This window comes from Numenius arquata, chromosome 10 (assembly GCF_964106895.1).
Source record: "Numenius arquata chromosome 10, bNumArq3.hap1.1, whole genome shotgun sequence".
Lineage (NCBI taxonomy): Eukaryota > Metazoa > Chordata > Aves > Charadriiformes > Scolopacidae > Numenius > Numenius arquata.
In genome coordinates this window covers 35419524-35437227 of record NC_133585.1, presented here as the reverse complement: position 1 = coordinate 35437227, position 17704 = coordinate 35419524, and the positions used below count along the sequence as shown (strand labels likewise).

General features: G+C 40.5%; 1 protein-coding gene across 1 annotated transcript in view; it reads left to right on the top strand.

Moving 5' to 3' along the window:
• The window catches only part of FAT4 (FAT atypical cadherin 4), a 145579-nt gene that overhangs the window by 41525 nt on the left and 86350 nt on the right, over positions 1–17704 (top strand). The window lies entirely within an intron of this gene.

Sequence of the window (17704 nt, the reverse complement as noted above, 5' to 3'; positions counted from 1 at the left end):
AATGCAAGCTTTAAGTTTTTCCCTCAGATTAGAGATTGCCAATAGCGAATCTTTGCTTTGTTGAATTATTCAGCAGAAGTAAAGGTTATTGAAACGTGCAAAGATAGATTGCTGGAGACCCAGAGCGATAACTTTAAAAAGCCCTGGCAGCACTAGGGGCAAGAACCATTTTCAGTCTCGGAGAACAGAAAGAGTAGAGATTTCTTTGTACGGAAAAAATAAACCGCTGGTGTACTTTTACAAATTCCCTTTCCACCTTGCTGTTTTATTCAGGGGTCTACTTTGTTTCCGAGGCCACCGCTGCCTGTGTATGACCGAGATAGGCAGGGGCCGCTGAGAAATGAGAGGTTATCTGAGCAGGTCAGGCAGCAGGTTCATTGTTTTCCAGGAACACTTGCTCAACACGCAATCGCCTGATGCCACGGCGCACAAGTTGGATGCACAGATGGCAGCCTTTATTATTCATTACCTGTGAAATTAATCACCAGCTCCATAGATTTTTAATGTAAGTTGCTTGATAGCTGCTTTTAAATACCTTCTAGAAGTGGCTATTTATTCTCCGAACTATTGATTTTCGTGTTTTAGAGAAGCTTCCCTGGTGTATCTTATTCAGAGTTCTCCCTTGAATTTCCAAGAGGATCAGCTGGACTCCAAGCGTGTAAGCCACGCTTCCCAAACCTCTGTAGGGTTTTCGGTATGTCAGAGCATGGATCTGCTGCCACCCAGGAGTCCGTCTCCTGTGAACATGGAGAGGGGATTAGTCGATGAATAGCTTCAGACTTCAAGACCAGTGAGTCCACCGTGACACCCAGCCTGTTGCCAGGCTTTCACAGGCCACAGAGCTCCTCTGATTATTAAAATGCATCCCAAAGATACTTAATCTTTTCTAAAAGGCTATTTTACTCCAGCATAAGTAGGAAAGACTTGCCTGTTTTTTGAGTGGTTGTTTTTCTTATGGGCAGCCTCATAATAGCTTAGAACAAGGTGAGATGTGATTACTGACTCATTTGCATGAAGAATCTGCTTGTAAAAATGTTTAAGGTCTAATGCAAGACCTCTGGCATTACGTGTCTGATACAAAACATGGTCGCCTGTTGTAGTCTGTCTTTTTTAAATGACTCCTTTTCCTTTACAAGAAGGAGGGGACTGGAGATCAGAAACCACAAGTAGATGTCACCACGGCCATCCCTGTTACTAATGATGGATGGAAAAGTGTCTTTACCCAGTGTTGGTACTTTACCCATGTAATACTCTTAAATGCAATAGTTTTAAGGAAAACCTCCAGATGCTGATATTGGAGAAGTAGATATATTTTTTTTGCTCCTTTATAATGGTGTTGGCTCTATCTCTGCCATGAATATCATTTATCACATGCCTTGGTTTAGCTTCAGCCAGCTGTTTTTTATTGAAGAGCTGATCTTGTTTCACCAGCAGGAGAGCTCAGAAGTGATAGAAGTAGCACCTGAAGTGCAAAACATAGAGTCTAGTATCATCTGTAAACTACCAGCACTAGCTATTTTCACTTCTAACCTTTCCTGTTTGTTTAATATAAAAGTTGGAGATTGATCTGTGGCATTTTTGTGTGGGTGAGCTGTTAAGGTAGTTCTCTTCACTTGTGCCTCCTTCTTACCAATATCCTGTGTGGGGAGAGAAAAATGTACATTTGCAACGGAAAACCAAAATCACTGTAATTTGTGACTAAGTTATTTTTTGAGGTAGACAGCACAAAAAGTAATGTATGAGCATATCCGCCTGTGCAGATGAAAAAAAAATTCAGAGCTGTGGGACTGGATTTACACAGCCGTTTTTGCAATTGAATGACCTCTCTGCAAATAATGAGGTAAAGACAATCGGGTTTGTCATTTCTCATTTCTTTCCATGCTTCTTTTTCTCCCCTGAGGAGCAGGGTTTGGCCTCCAGAGCTCTGCTTGTGGTCAGTGTTTAGCGATGTTCCCTCTGGTGCTGCTTTAATGGTGTTAAGTTTTGGTAGGTTTGTCTCTCTGTCAAGTCCCAGGCAGGATGCAGGTAGTTAGCTGTCGCAAGAAACAGCAAAGAACTGTACAATTGTTCACCTGGTACATCAATTTTTGCATTTTCTTAGGTCCAGAGGGTGGTTTGCTTTATCCTAATCCAGTATTCAGTTAGTAAATTCTGTCGAGACGTTGATCCTGTTTCCAAAATAATTTTCTTTGGTCTTGAGGGACGTGCTGTCGAGATGAGTGTAGGACTACTTGGTCTATCAGAGTGGTTTAAAGTAAAAAGTTGTATAAGGAGCTAGCAACTGGTTTCATCTCCAGATGAGATGTAAGGAGGTGGTTCTTTACACAACTGATGGAGCCGCACAGTAGAGCTCCCTGCCAAAAAGCATTGTGTGCACTAAAAGTCATCATGGGTTCAAGGGGATGTTGGACAATATATAGAAACCACATCCTGCTCAAGAAAGTCCTTGAACTGAAAATCGCTGTAAGCTGGGGAAGTGTGTGTGGGAATTACTCTTACATGCATCCCTGTGCTTTTTTATTTCCATGGGTTTAGACTTGCCTTTTCAGCCCCAAATTATGGGGGGGCGGGGGAGGGCGCCACCCAAACAAACCCAAAACCCAGCAATAAAATACATTTTACTTAAGAAAATTGTCTATATCTGCTTTTCATAAATCACATCTTTCACAAATAAATAACTGTATGGAATTGAAGTTGAGCTCTTGCTTGTGGCGGTGTTGGAGACTGAGCACGTGAACCTTTGGTCTGACCCAGTATGATCGTTCTCATGCCGTTACATAGCAGTACAGGCAACTAAAAGATAAGAAGACACCAGGAGATGTACAACCTGACAAGACCTTTAAATCAACCACATTACTTTGAGAGCATCTAGTGAGTAAACAAAAAGCCAAAGAGCTTTTGGCCTTCATAGCTATTTAAGATAAGGGTCACATCAGTGCTCTGCAAAGAGGGTGCTCAAATAATTGTTTGCTGGACTGTTTAAGTCGAAACAGAAATGATTTTCACCCCTGTTTGTGGAGGAAGACTGTGCCCATCACCTAGACAAGAGCAGACAAAAGAAGAGAGATGTGCCAGCCCTCAAACACGGGTGGTTCCTGCAGCTCCATCTCTTTAATGGACAACACAAAAAGCTATTTTGGGCTTGCTGCATCAAGGGAGGGATTGCTTAGTCACTTGGACAACTTTTTAATAGCAAAGTTAGTAATGCCTTGTAAGGGCATGTCAAGGGGGGTTGTAAAATAGTTGTTAGTATATATTTCTTAGAGTGGTTACAGAAGTGCCTGTCTGGGATACCGCAGGTACAGTTGATCCTCTCTTTGGGCATGGGGATGAACCAACTAGTTGATTTCCAGATTTTTCCATCCTTATTTTTTTGTGTTTGTAAGGCAGGACAGAAGAACTTGGCATTGTTTTTAGGACTGCTAATCCTAGCAGGGTTGAATAACTCAGACGTATCCAAATTTTAGGCCAAGCTGAAATATACTGCAATTAATAAAGAGCAATCCAAGCTGCAGTGCCCCAAAATAGGAACAAATGTATTCTGAGCTGGAAAATGAGTTAGGGCATTTACAAATGAATTGCTGTCAACGGGAGGAATTTTTGTGTGGCAGCTTACCTTTCTACCTACTAATAACTGTTAGTCCTATAAACATTCTAGTTAGGTTTAAACAAAAAAATGTTATAAGTTTGTTGTTTTTTTTTTTCATTTCCCTCTTCTCCAGTTGATTTGACAAGAAGCAATGGCTGTCTTCCAACTGTTTGTCTTTCTCTAGCAAATACCTACCTGAGATGTTCTGATGGTCTGTTAAGGCACATGCTTTCCTTGCAGCCTGGGAGCACTGGATTTTTCTGGTCGAGAACAAGGACTGCCAAAAACAATACTGAGCTGAGATTTCAGATTCATTTCTTATCCACTGTTGCCTTCTTGATATGCATCCCTATTTCAGTTAAGAGGATGTGTTTCACAGTGTCAGGAAGGGCAGTGTTTTTCCGGCCCCTGTGTTCATTTCTAAATCTCTTTCAGTCATAATTTCTGTTAATAATGAAAACTTCATGCAAATATATATTTTGGTTTTAATTCACAGTTCTTCAGCTGCTGTGTAGTGTGTACGGAAAAAGGGTTTTTCCATTTACAGTGTTGTGTTGGGGGTATGACAGAAACGCACCATTTCAAAAATGCGGACAGAAGCCTGTTAACTGGCTGCTTTTCTCAGAGCATCTTCTTGAATGTAAAAGACACCAAGGGATGCTGAAATATTGATGTGCCACCGTAACTCTAGGGAGGAGGATGCGTCACCCGAAGAGGTCAAAGTGGGGATAAATAAATAAATAATGCAGGTTCAGAAGCCATTGCCATCAAGTAAAGGTTGAGCAAGCCACAGGTTCTATTCGGCTAACGTGAAAAGTTTCTTATAAAATCTTTGAAGTCTAAAGTAGGAGGTCTTTGATCTTTTGCTGTCAGAGTTTGGTCAATATTTATAAGTGCATTTGTGTAGATTACAACTTTAACTCCATAGTGTCAATATTTGCTTTAAAGCACATGGGTTTTGAAAATACAGGTAGATATGTATACATACATTAGGTAAAGTCAGCAAATAGATTTAAAATCCACAAATAAAAAACCACAAACAAACCAAACCTGCAATAGTATTTAATTATTCTTTTTTAATTATACTTTAGTCCCTGTTTCTTTGATCAGAAATTGAAGAGGCTACGTTCCATCGTGTACTCTGTGACCTAAAATAGTGTTTATAGTTTCAATCTTGAGTAAAGTATTAAGTTGGAAGATATATATTTTTGTGAATGTTTTGTCATGGGTGTAACTGAAGCTTGAAATCCTAATGTCCTTTACAGGTGGTATGACAAAGTAGATGAATACTGTTCTCTGAACTTTACAGATGATAATCTGTCTACCAGGGACAGATTTCATTAGGAAAGTGATGGGGGTAATTAGAATGAAGGACAGACTTACAGAAATGGGAGACATTTGTTACTAAGAGCCCTATAAAAATATTTCCTTCTGTAAACACAGCTGCCGTATGAAATGTTATTTTAAAATATATTGTATGTGTCATATAAATGTCTAATTGACAGCTGAGATATTGCAGAATGTAATCTGTGTATATAAGTCGGGAAAAGAAAGTGATAATTCAATGACGAGATTGTTTTTGACACAGTAGTTGAAAATTCAAGCTTTATGTATGCCTCTCGTTTGCAGATTTAGATAGTATGTACCTTTTCTTATGGGACTTGAATCTTCCAGGACACTCCACCTCCCCATAAGACTGGTTTCAGCTTCATCAGGAGCCTGTTTAGAACAGTACCTTAGTTGTTTGTGGAGGGGAGCGGAGCAGTGTGTTCCCTGCGTATTCGTGGTCAGACCTGGCACAAAAGCCTTCAGTTGGCCATGTGTAGATGGCAGCATTTACCTACTGTACTTTCTTCTTAAATGCCTTCAAGCGTTGGGCATGATTAGTGCTGGGATGAATCATCTTTCAAAAAAAACAATAAGGATAAAACATAGTTTTTCCTCTGCTCGTTTTTTAAAGTTGGCAGAAGGACTGAAATAAATGGGGCAAGACGAGCCTGTCATGTGCTGTTGATGGCCTCTTCGTGTTTCCCGGAGAGACAGCGACCCTGCGATGGGCGCGGTGTTTGTTCTGCGGGGAGAAAGTTAAAAGCACCGGCTACCTTTGAGGGTTTGGCTATTTGGGCTAAAAAAGGGCAGTGCTGGGTGTTGGTGGGTCCTGATGAGAAGGGCTGCCTTGGGACCTTGCCTCTTGGCTATCGTGGCTGCAGAGGTGGCTTGCTTTTCCCAGTAACAGCATTGCTGGTGGTTTGGGTCTCGTCTGTATCTCAGTTGTTTTTCACTGTGAAAAATCCGCACGAGCCCTCTCCAAATTGTTTTCATGTATTTGGACTTTGACTTTTGTACTGAATAGGTTATTTCTTTTTATTCAAGTTTAACTTTTATAACAAATGTGAGCAATACAGAAATTCCTAGACAGTTCTCTGTAGGATTTTTCTTATTTATTTGAAAGCATTTTAAGTAATTGTGTGCAGAAGGATTAGGACACCCCCCCCCCAAAAAAAAAAAATAATATCTTGCCATGAAGTCCGTCTTTTGGACAAGTTAGATACAGTTTTTGAAAGTAAACACCATATGGCACAGAAATGGAACGTCTGGCAAGCACTACGCAATGCAGCCCTCTTCATTTTGCAGCACTGGGAGGACTTCTAAAGGAAAATTTTCAAATAGCGTTGCTATTTGCTTTTGACCTAGTTTATTCCTCTACTCCAGCATGCTTATAATCTGTTAAACTATTATTATTACTCCCATCACCTTTATACTAAGCAATCTGTTGCAGGCAGCTCACGAGCAGCAGGCTGTGGGCTTCTGAGCAGGCGACTAGCTGGTCCCTGTGTGGTGCTGTGAGAAATGTTCTGTGGTGGTTTTAGGGACACATGCTGTAGGCTCAGCCTTAGCGTAGGACAACGGTTAGGTCAAATAATAGAATCATAGGTTTAGGTTGGAAGGCACCTTAAAGATCATCGAGTTCCAACCCCCCTGCTGCGGGTAGGGACACCTCCCACTAGATCAGGTTGATCAAATGATGAAGCAGCATTAAGTGTGTGCTAGCGAGGATCACAATTCAGTATTCTGCCTTCTTCCGTAAACTCAGTTTAAGAACATACAGTACAGTCTGCCTCTGCCCCAAGGAGTTTGCAGTATAAATAAAATCATCAGAGCAGAGTGCACTGGGGCAAGCAAAAACGGAAATACCTAAGATTGAAAAAAAAAAAATCAAATTATTATTGTTGACTCATATTCCTGGCTATTATATTAAATATAAAATGAGATGAGAACAAAACAATACCTGGAAACCCCACAGTATTCAAAAGTAGGAGGAATCTCACTGTACGAGGTTTTAGTATTATAAGATTTTTATAAGGGTCCATGACTTTGCAAGTTCTGTTGCCATAAGGATTGGCGGTGAAGCACAGTAAAGTAATAAAAGGGCAAGGCGTGGAGCCAAATACTTCTCTTTGTAATTGTGGTGGTGATGTGCAGAGCAGCAGGAAGAGCAAATCAAATGCAGATGTTCTTTGTATGAAGTCTCAACTTTTATTGGTGATGGTGCTCAAGGTGGTGTTGCCACTGAAATATCCCTGAATAAAGTCTTGTGTTGTGCAGTGTTTAAAAGGGATGCAGGTCATGGATGGTGCCATGCTGCAGTCTGAAGCTTCATTTAGAGTTCCTTCTCAGTTTTCTTACCGAAGTCTCCATCAGGTTGGTCTTATCAATGCTGGTAGTAACTGTTCAATGAAACTGTTTCCTGAACTGTTATGATATCACTGGAGAGAGGATTGGGAGGACCGTTGTGTTTTCCAGCACTGAGGCACGACCTGGTAGTGGCTTCTCCTGCTTTTTCCTAGGCTCTCCTGTCTTCCAGTGCTGCAACATTTCCTCCTGTTGCTGACCTAAGTTGCTTTTACTACTGTTTAAGTCCTCTGGTTTTTAGACATGCAGAACAACTTATTCTTTTTCTCGTCATGGTTTAAGTCTATTTCCATATAATTTCTCCCAGTCTTCTTTTACTAGGCTGAATCTCAGCTCTTCCGATATCGTTCAGTTGGTGCATCACGTTTAATGACTATGGTCATCGCTGCTCCTCTCTTCTGAGCTCTTTCCTTTGGATCCACACTGTTACTGGATTTCTGTACTGCAGTTTGATCGGAGTGCTGTAGCTAAGGTGAGCCTGTGAGTAGGAGAACAGAAGGATTATTTCTTACGCCATACGCGTGGCACTCCTGGTTTTATGCCCTGGTGTGTTGTTTGCCGTTCCTACAGCTGGGGCACGTTATTGGCTTGTGTTCAGATGGGAAGACACCCTCTAATAGAAAGATGCGACATCTGTGGCTTTTCCCCTGTATGCATGGTCTGTTGCTCCATTGCTGCAGGAAACTAGGTCTGTTTTACACAGTTGGCTTTGTGCTGTTTTTTATGTCCTTGTTGTCTTTTAGGTGCCTATGAACCCTTTCCTTGGTCATCTAGGTGCCATCTCTCTCCTTTTGTGTTCCTCTAGCAAAAAGTCTACATAAAATCTCATGCCAATGGCTTAGGCATGAACAGGTGATCTTTCCTCTTTCCCTCCCTTGCTTCTCCTTCAACGGTGATCCATCATGACACAGAAACAATGCTGGGACATAACTGCTCTCCAGAAGGGACATATTAAACAGCTCACAGCTCCCATGTCAGAGGCATGTGTTGGAAGGTCACTTAAAAAACATCAGAATATATTGGCTATGTTTAGATGTCTTGCTGCATTGCCCACAGCATTGTCTGCTCACTCAGGAAGGAGACTGAAGTATGCAAAGAAGAGCAATAAAAATTATGAGATGATTGCAGGTAGAGAGTAAGGCCAATGAAGAAAGCCTAAGGGTGCTAGTTAATTTTTCAGTCGTTAGAAGACAGACACCCTAGCCAGTATTTAATCAGCCTGTTTATATACAGACAGAGACATATGTAGAATCATAGAATGGTCAGAGTTGGAAGGGACCTTAAAGATCATCTAGTCCAAGCCCCCTGCCATGGGCAGGGACACCTCCACTAGAGCAGGTTGCTCAAAGCCCCATCCAGCCTGGCCTTGAACACCTCCAGGGATGGGGCATCCACAGCTTCTCTGGGCAACCTGTTCCAGTGCTTCACCACCCTCACAGTAAAGAATTTCCTCCTAATATCTAATCTAAATCTCCCCTCTTCCAATTTAAAACCATTACCCCCTGTCCTGTCACTACATTTCCCGACAAAGAGTCCCTCTCTGGCTCTTGATATGCAATAATATAATAATAATATACAATAATAATATACAATAATATGTATTAACAACAGTGGAATAAAAGTGGTGAGGTTAGGGTGGGACGGTGACCTGAGTTAACAGAAGGAAATGGGTAGATTTTTGGAAAGCTGTACCTTCCGTGAGACCATCCCTGCCCCTCATAGCTGGAAGAGGAGGGGGTGAATTGTGGGTGAAATTGGGAGTGATAACTCAGGTGATCTTTTCTTCTTCTTTCCCTGAGGAAGTGGCAGACTCTGGACATCCCACATTCCAGTGTGCAAGTAGGTGAATATTCTGCCAAGGAAAGTAGTATTAAACTCTTGCCAAATAAATCAGATTTAATTAATACTGTTACGTTAATACACCCATAGTCATGTTAACTCAACCCATTTATAACTGCTCTGCTACATTTTAAGTGAGCTACAAACAATGGAAGAGATCTCACAGCAATTTCCAAAAAATGGGATACATTAGCAAGTAGAAGTTGCACCACAGAGATGTGTGCCGCTGCTGCTTCAGTAGGACAAGAACACAGATAATACAAATTGCAAATCTAACAAAATAATTGGACCTCCTCCACTTGGTTCACACGTACTTGGCAGAGCTGAGACTGAAACTGAGATAAAAGCTCTCGTTTGCCAGCTCTGAAATAATCTCAGTCGTGGGCACCGAGAGGGGGAGCAGCCCTTCCTGCAGGATACTGCTCTGCCTGGAGCCGGCAACAGGGAATAAACAGGCAGCCTGTCTTAAATATTAAATATATTTTACCTTCTGTTTGAAATCATCTTTCCAGGTCTTTATGTAGGCTTTGAGGATACTCTGTAGCTTTCAGCTTTGAGGTATGTCACGTTTCAGACTCCCACTGAAATGACTGAGTTACCCATCCCTCCTACTGAGATCCCCCTGCAGCTGGTCCAGGTTTACTGTGAACTAAGTGTTAGTTTGACACCTTCAGAAACCTTCTTCTTAAAATATCAGGGAGGGTTAATGCTGACAGCTCTCCTTGGCTTAAAATGCAGCCCTTTGCTTTTCCTGACCATAAACTTTTTGGTTTGAGGAGACTTTTTACTAAAGTATGTATAACAGAACATTTTTATTAAAATCTTTGTTTGTAAAACAGTGTTGCCAGCCAATTAATACTTATGATGAAACTCCAATGGAGATATTTATTTTGCTAATATATTCCTGGAAGGTGGCTCTTCCAGTTTCACACAAACCTTTTTGTATTTGAAAACATAAAGCCCAGCCCTACTACCCACACCTTTTTTTAAACTGAACTTTTGTCCAGTGGATCGTTAGCTTAGTCCCATCAGTGGGTTCCTGCCCACTATGTGAACTTCATATATTTTTTTTTTTCACTTGGCTTGAAGAAGTTGTGAGATGATTTCTGGTGATGGCTTTAAGGTTATTGTTGACAGTGCTGAGCAGATGCCCGCAAGCACATGCAAAGGCTTAAGAGCAGATGCCATAATGACAGAATTACAGATGTACTAATTTATTCTTGTTTTTAAGATGTGCATTGATAGATTGTTAGGAATTAAATTTACATCTTTTTTTTTTTCCTTTGTTTTTAAACTGTACCCCATAAGTGCAGGTATATTTTCCAATAGGCTGCGCTGAGAGGGTGGCTCCCTCTAAAGCACTGCCTTGAATCCATTGAATTTTAGGGCCATGTCTGATAGCAAACGCAGTATCAATCTGCTTTTTGCTCTTGTGCATCAGCTCTGTAGAAGTTATCTAGGTTACTGGAGCACTGGGCACTTGGCAAGCGTTCCCTGGTCCTTTGCCAAATGAGACACACAATTTTTGTTGCTGTGGTGCGTAAGTTGTACAAATAAGAAGATTTCTATGCCTACAGGAAAAAATACAGCAGTTGAAATTCTTAGTCACCTTTTCGAGAAATGAGATGGTATCGTAGCCATTGTACAGAGTTACACAATTCGAAGGGGCATGTGGTAAGAGTAAAATAAATCTTTTTAGTTGGCCTTATTTTGTTACATGGTTGCTGTTTTCTGTTTTGTCAGATGACTAACATAATGGACCGCTTTCTGGCATAGATATTGAAGTCAATAGGATTTACACCAGCAGGAATTTTGCTGTAATTTAATTATGATTTCAATACCAGGAAATAAGCTCAAGTTTGGACGAAAAAAATTAAAAGTACTGCTCTGTTTCTGTGTAGTCTGATGATATTATTTGTCAAACTGGTTATTGAACTTGTGGTGTTTAGAGTTACTCTTAATAAGATACACATATCAATGTACCAAAAAATCAGAGGAGCTGAGTTGTCTTTGTAGGTAAATTAGCGAATATGATAAGCTACTATGATATAAAGTAAGTGTGGTACAGAAAGCTTAATTAGGAAGTACCAGCGAGGCCAGTGGCTGTACAGTATAAAAATTAGTGCAGAATTTGATACAATTTCTGTGATTATTTTATTGGTTCAGCAACATATTTGTAATGTTGTAGCTGTTAAAGAGCTACAAATACTGGAAATCATGGTTTGCAGCACACTTTCTAAACATTTAAAGTAAAAAGTTATTAAAACAACACTATATACCAAGCCCAAGAACTAAAAGTATAAGGTTCATCAAGCTCTTACTGAAATACAACTGATTTCAAAGCTACTTGAGTATTCTTAATGATCTTTTATGCAAAGTAAGTTATGATAATATGCTTCATAAGCTGCTTTCTAATGCTGTTCTGACGTCTGTGGTGTTTTACCAGGGGCTGCTAGAAATGTAGGAAAAGACTTTTGTCTAACATTAATGGGAAAAGGATATCTTCATATGTGTCAAACTACTTTAGGTTATTATCTGTCAGTAGAAAATTGATTTAGGATTTCTATTTGCATTTCTACTGTTCATTAAGTACGTGTTCATCAGCCTGAAAAATAAGGAAAGAGGAGTTGTGGCAGTAGGTACGGATTTACCAGAGGTGCCAACTGGGCTTTTACACCCTGGCGTGTATAGAATCATGGAATGGTTTAGGTTGGAAGGGACCTTAAAGATCATCTAGTTGAAACCCCCCTACCATGGGCAGGGACATCTCCCACCAGACCAGGTTGCTCAAAGCCCCATCCAGCCTGGCCTTGAACACCTCCAGGGATGGGGCAGCCACAGCTTCTCTGGGCAACCTGCTCTAACCTATATAGCTTGTATCTCCTGGATGTGGCGATGTTCAGAGGTTGTTGCAGTTGTTCAGTCTAGAGAAGAGGAGGCTGAGGGGAGACCTTATTGCTCTCTACAATTACCTGAAAGGAGGGTGTAGAGAGGCGGGGGTCAGTCTCTTCTCCCAAGTCACAGGCGACAGGATTAGAGGAAGCGGCCTCAAGTTGCGCCAGGGGAGATTCAGGTTGGATATTAGGAAGAATTTTTACACTGAAAGGGTTACCAAGCATTGGAGTGGACTGCCCAGGGAAGTGGTTGAGGCACCATCCCTGGAGGTATTCAAAAGATGGGTTGACATGGTGCTGGGGGACATGGTTTAGTGATGTCTTGTTTTGTTTTGGTTTGGTTTTTTGTCAGAGTTAGGTTGATGGTTGGACTAGATGATCTTGAAGGTCTCTTCCAACCTAGAAGATTCTATGATTCTATGTCTAGGCTGCCTGAGCCCCTGAAACTCTGTCCAAAGGGATGTTGGAGCAGTTGGGCTCCTCTGGTGAGTTCGGTGGTCCCCTCTGCTCGGTTGCACCCCAGCGTGCTGTGCCGTGGGTGTGGGCTTGCAAAGTCCCTTTGGGAAGCTTATTCTGCTTTGTAAGGTTTTTCTTTGTTGTTTTTTCTCTAAGGACAAAGATGGGAAAAGTCTTAAAACTGATTTAGGGTATAATTATCATAGGCCTCCATTGTGGCTTTGCTGCTACTCTACATGACAGGTGTTGCTGTCTGAAGTCTGCAGATCGTGGGGGAAATGAAAGGAGTTTGCTTTGCCTGGTTCTCTCCAGCTCTAGGCCAGACCTGCTTTGCAGCTGGGTCTTGGTGGGCAGGATGGAGCTGGGAGGCGAGAAGCAGCCCTGTGAGTCTGCCGCCAGCAGGAGGAGGCAGTTTGGAGCCACTCTCACATCCAAGCGCAATGTTGGTATCAAGCCCAGAGAAATAAAAGGATTCCTTGTGCTTTTGTGGTCCCTCATACCAGGATGAGAGAGCAGGATCTGAAACGAAATGTTTTCTTCCATACGCTGACCAGAGTATTCTCAGAGGTGTGCACTTCGGTCCCTACAGAAAAGCATTTTGGAAACCTCCTGCCTGCTGTGATCTGAAATTATTGCACAAAATCAGCAAGACTAATGCCCCTATTAGTTACAAAGGAGGGCAGGAGGAATACCATTGGCTGAAATTAACTGGACAAAATTAATACTGAAAAAATATTAAACCTGCTTCTCACCCATCTGTAACAATGTTCGAAGAAACAATTTTAGACAGGAAGAAAGTTAATTTCACTAGGTATTCAACTACTACTAAATACAGTTATTGTTTATTCTGAATTCATACAAACTATTGTAATAAGTAGTAATCTTGGCGCTTGGCAGAGCACATATTCCCCCTTATTCCCATACTCCCCCTTAAGTCCCCAGATTTAATTCCCAGGGAATGCAAACTCTCACTGGCTGAAGGAGACGCCACGTTATGTCAGTGCTCTAAGTGTAAAGTAGATAAATGCTGGTAGGTGTCATGGTAGCTGGTTCTTCTCAATTTCATTCTCTTTGTCATTTTCAATGTATAAAAGGGGTTAGAAAGTGTACCGCGCCAACCATTCGTGCAATTGCAGCTGGTTTGTCACCCCAGAATATTAGCAAGTTGCACCTGGTTTTTAGTAGTGGAGGAGACTGGCAGAGCAGTAACTTCTCATCAAAGCTTTCCGTTCACGCTGTAGGATGTCTGTTTGTCTGCCTTGCTTTCAGCAGTAAATGCCAGAGAAGAGTATCAAACAATTTCAATGGAGTCTAAATGAAGGAGTTCAAATATGGTATGACTGGGGTATTTTTTTGGTTCTGAAATTTCTAAATTATCGTTCTATGTAGTGGCACAGAAAATTAAGATAAAGCAACATTGGAGTCGAGCCTTCATTTTTGACCAGTGTTGTGAGACGCACTGTTGCCTACACAAGAGTGTTATCTGAGGGTGCTTGCCAATGCTTTAGTAGATTAAAGATGCAGGGATTCAGGGAGTGTATGTTGCTGCAAGCCGAATGCTGGAAAAAATGAATTCTTAATGTCCCAGCAGTCTCCTGACTGCCACATACTTCCTGAGCTTCACGTCAGCCTTTCCCAGCAGAAAGAAACGAAAAGAGGGAAGGGGATCATTCCAGTTGCAGTCAACTCAGGTGAACTTGGAGTTGTGTATGCTTATGGATATTTTGTATTTGGTCAGAGGTTCAAGGTTAAATCGACCTCCGGAGGCATTCTCAGTTTCTTCAAGCCATGTGGTGGAGACCTTGGGACTGATGGCCAAAAGGGCCGTAACAGAGCTGAGCTTTGTAGGAAACAAGGCTGTGTGGCTTAACTGTAGCTTTCCAAATTAGAACATTCTTTCCTTACTATGACAACTTTTTTCCATGGATTCATTGTTTTGAAATGAATATCCATGACTGTTTTCTAGCAAATGAAAAGTTTTGGCTGAATAAAGTTATCCAGCTTCTCAGCATTGTCTTGACTGTCTTCTGAACATGGGCACCAAGTTGTCCACTTGCTTGCCTGGTAGCAGCTCGGACCCCGATTTGGATGTTTGTTATTCTTCTGTGCATGTTTCTGTGGGTTGCTATTAACAAGTTTGGAGTTCTACCGTGGCCTCAAGGATATGGGTTAGCAAAGATGATTAAAAGGGTGGTGGATTCAGTTGCTCAATGAAGTCGTCTCTGTTGCATTGGAAGGGTAACGGACTGTAAAATATAAATACCGCAGCTAGAAGAAAGGAATAGATTTTCTCTAGCTTTTATTAACATGAGGCAGACTGTACGTTCTGGCGGTCTAGACGGGAGAACTGTAATGTTTCTTCTGGCCTTTCTCATTAATTTTGACAGATTTGAGGGTTTTGCATTTCTTCACAAAGGTTTCAATTAACCCTTTAAACTCATTTTAATTCATTCAGCAGCGTTTACCAAGTACATTAGTCTGTGCAACACATGCAAAGAAAGGCATTAACCTTGCTGGAGTCTCTCAGGATTTGTTTTGGGGTAACTGAAAACAGAACATGAATCCAGTCATCAATTAGCATTGCTACAAATATTTCCCCTTCATTTCTTTTTACTGTTGTTGTTTTAACCTGAATTACTGTAATCATAACCTGTAACTTTCTCCCTGAAGCGTAGTGCAAGCACTTACAGCATTTTGCGTACCATCTCATGTAGGGGAATTACCACGGCCCGGTTGGAGACCATATGTGAATTACTGGGCGTCAAGTGGTAAGAAAGCTGTTGTGTGTTGTTTGGTGATGCCTATGTAAGAAATATGCTTGAAAAAATGCACAGATAATGGTCACCAGGAAGATGTTTTGAATATACCAGCAATCTGTAATTCATCATTTTAAGAAATACCTTCTTTTGAGATAAAACATAACATGTCAGCAAATGGCACAAAGCAGGGTGTGTGTCATTGATTCATAAAGTGTAAAGGAAAGGTAAAGATGCCTTTAAAAAGGCAGTTAAGTACTGTATTGAAAACTCCATGAATAAGCAGATAGAAACCACAAAACAAGGTAAAGTATCTGAAATTATCAGAAGTTAATATTATCCTTAATATTGATAAGTCAGGATGGTAACATAAAAACATTTTTAATGTTAAATGCACCACAGTCAGCAGATACTCGAAAACAACCTTAACTATTTGTTTCTGTTGCAGAAATAATTTCCTGGCTATTTTTTATTTCTGCATCATTAAGTCTCATTTTAATGAGTTTCTGGTCATTTGCACAGTTAGCTCATCCCGTAGCTAATGACGAGAGGGCTGAGGACCAAGCTATGTATGACAAATTTACCATATTTATTCCAGTTTCAAAGCTAACCCTGTCTCAGATAGAAATGTTGGTGACTCGATCAAATTTGGGAATGTCCAGTTTCTGAGGTACAGCAAACAAAATTCCTTTAAAAGTTTGGCAAGTGGTGGTGAGCTAAGGAGAGTGGTGGAACTTGTCAAAACTCTCCTTGAGTATTTAAAATGAGATGCAGTTTGGTTTAAAAAGCCAATCTGAAAGAAACTGCTATTAAGTCTAACTTACCTTGCTCTGTCCTAACTTCAACCAAATACCAACCACCCATCCGTCTATAATTGCTCACAAGACTTGTGCGGGACTATTCTGTGCAGTCTGTGCACAGGTGCTTATAAAAGTGTAGTTTGTAAGAAGTTGCTGCCAGTTTTCCCGGATCATCAGTTTTGTTCTTCATCACACTTCGATATATAAGTCTTCTCACAATTTGTTAGCCATTTATTCAGCTCTTAAAGAAAAATGATACTTTTATAATGTGTGGTATTAGCATATTATGAAGTAATTGCCAGATACGTCTGAATTTATTATACCATAATTTGACATAAAAATGAAATGTATTTTAATTCAATATCGTGTTGAACATGGTATTCTCTTTTGGGCTTTGAATTTGATTAAATTTTCTTGTGAAGGAGGAAAATCCATATATAACTGGCTATATAACACTTAGAATTTCATATGGTATCTTGCTAGGCAGTAGTCATCCTTTTACTTCTATTGTTTTCAAGGCTCTTAGATGTCTCTGTAATTCAGGATTTATGGTTTTAAATGCCAGTTAAATACCCAAGAATAAATGAAAGGCAACAGATGCGCTACTTTTTTTTTTACTCTTTGAGGAGTTTAATACTTCCATTCAAATGTTTCAAGCTTTAGTTCATCTGGTTTTGACAGCTAGGCTTGCATTATAGATCATGTTATAGAGCAGTGGTTGTAAATCACTAAATGCTGAATTCACAAGGAATTTTCAAAAATGCTAGCCATCTCCCTCTCTTCTTTTTTTTGTTCCATAACGTAGTGGTGATATGTAGCAGTAATTGTATCTATGTTTAATCATTGCTACAAAGCAGAATGATTCAGATTCATTTTGATCCAGATGCAGGTACAGGTTTAAGCTATTGTGTGTAATTTGGTTCATGGTGGTATCAGTTAAGATGCTGGATATTGTTCAGGCAAGCACAAGTAAGTTTGCTGGTGCATTAACTGAGCCAGTTCTCTGTGAGTTTTTGCTTTGACTTGCTTCTTCAAAGGGTATTCATCCACATAAGAACTGAGTAAATTCTGGAAAGATGCTGCAAAACATTTAGTTTATTCTGAACTTGTGCATGCCTGTATGATACATATTAATAAATAGCATAAAATTATAACAGAGTACACAAACAGGGATTTTTTTGTTCTATAAATAGAGAAGATTGATGAACTTCTGTCTGCTTAGTTTTATATATATTTGGGGAATGGGGGGAGTGGGGGGAACTGTGGCTAGATTATTTCACTGTTTTGGTTATCCCTGAAGCAATAGATGGTGAATAAACTTTCACCATGTGGTAGTACACTTCCATGGTAGTTTTACAAACCTAAAGTTATTGTCTGATTAATTTCTCATCTTTCTGCTGCTTGCAAACTGTGCATTTTCAAGTAGCAGTATGTCTTTTTTAGACGATGACCTTAGGATTCCAAAATTAGGATACTGTTTATCTTACCATCCCTTGAAGTATTTTCTGTATTAATAGCAGCTTCTGCTTCTCCGTACTATAGTTTGGTCACAGAAATCATTGAAGGAATGACTGCTTTATACACATGCTTTTGGGACTGAGAGCAAGACAGAGATTTCTTGCAAGCGGTTTCCTTCCTCCCTTTGTCGTTAGTGTCCATACAGCTTTTGGATAATGT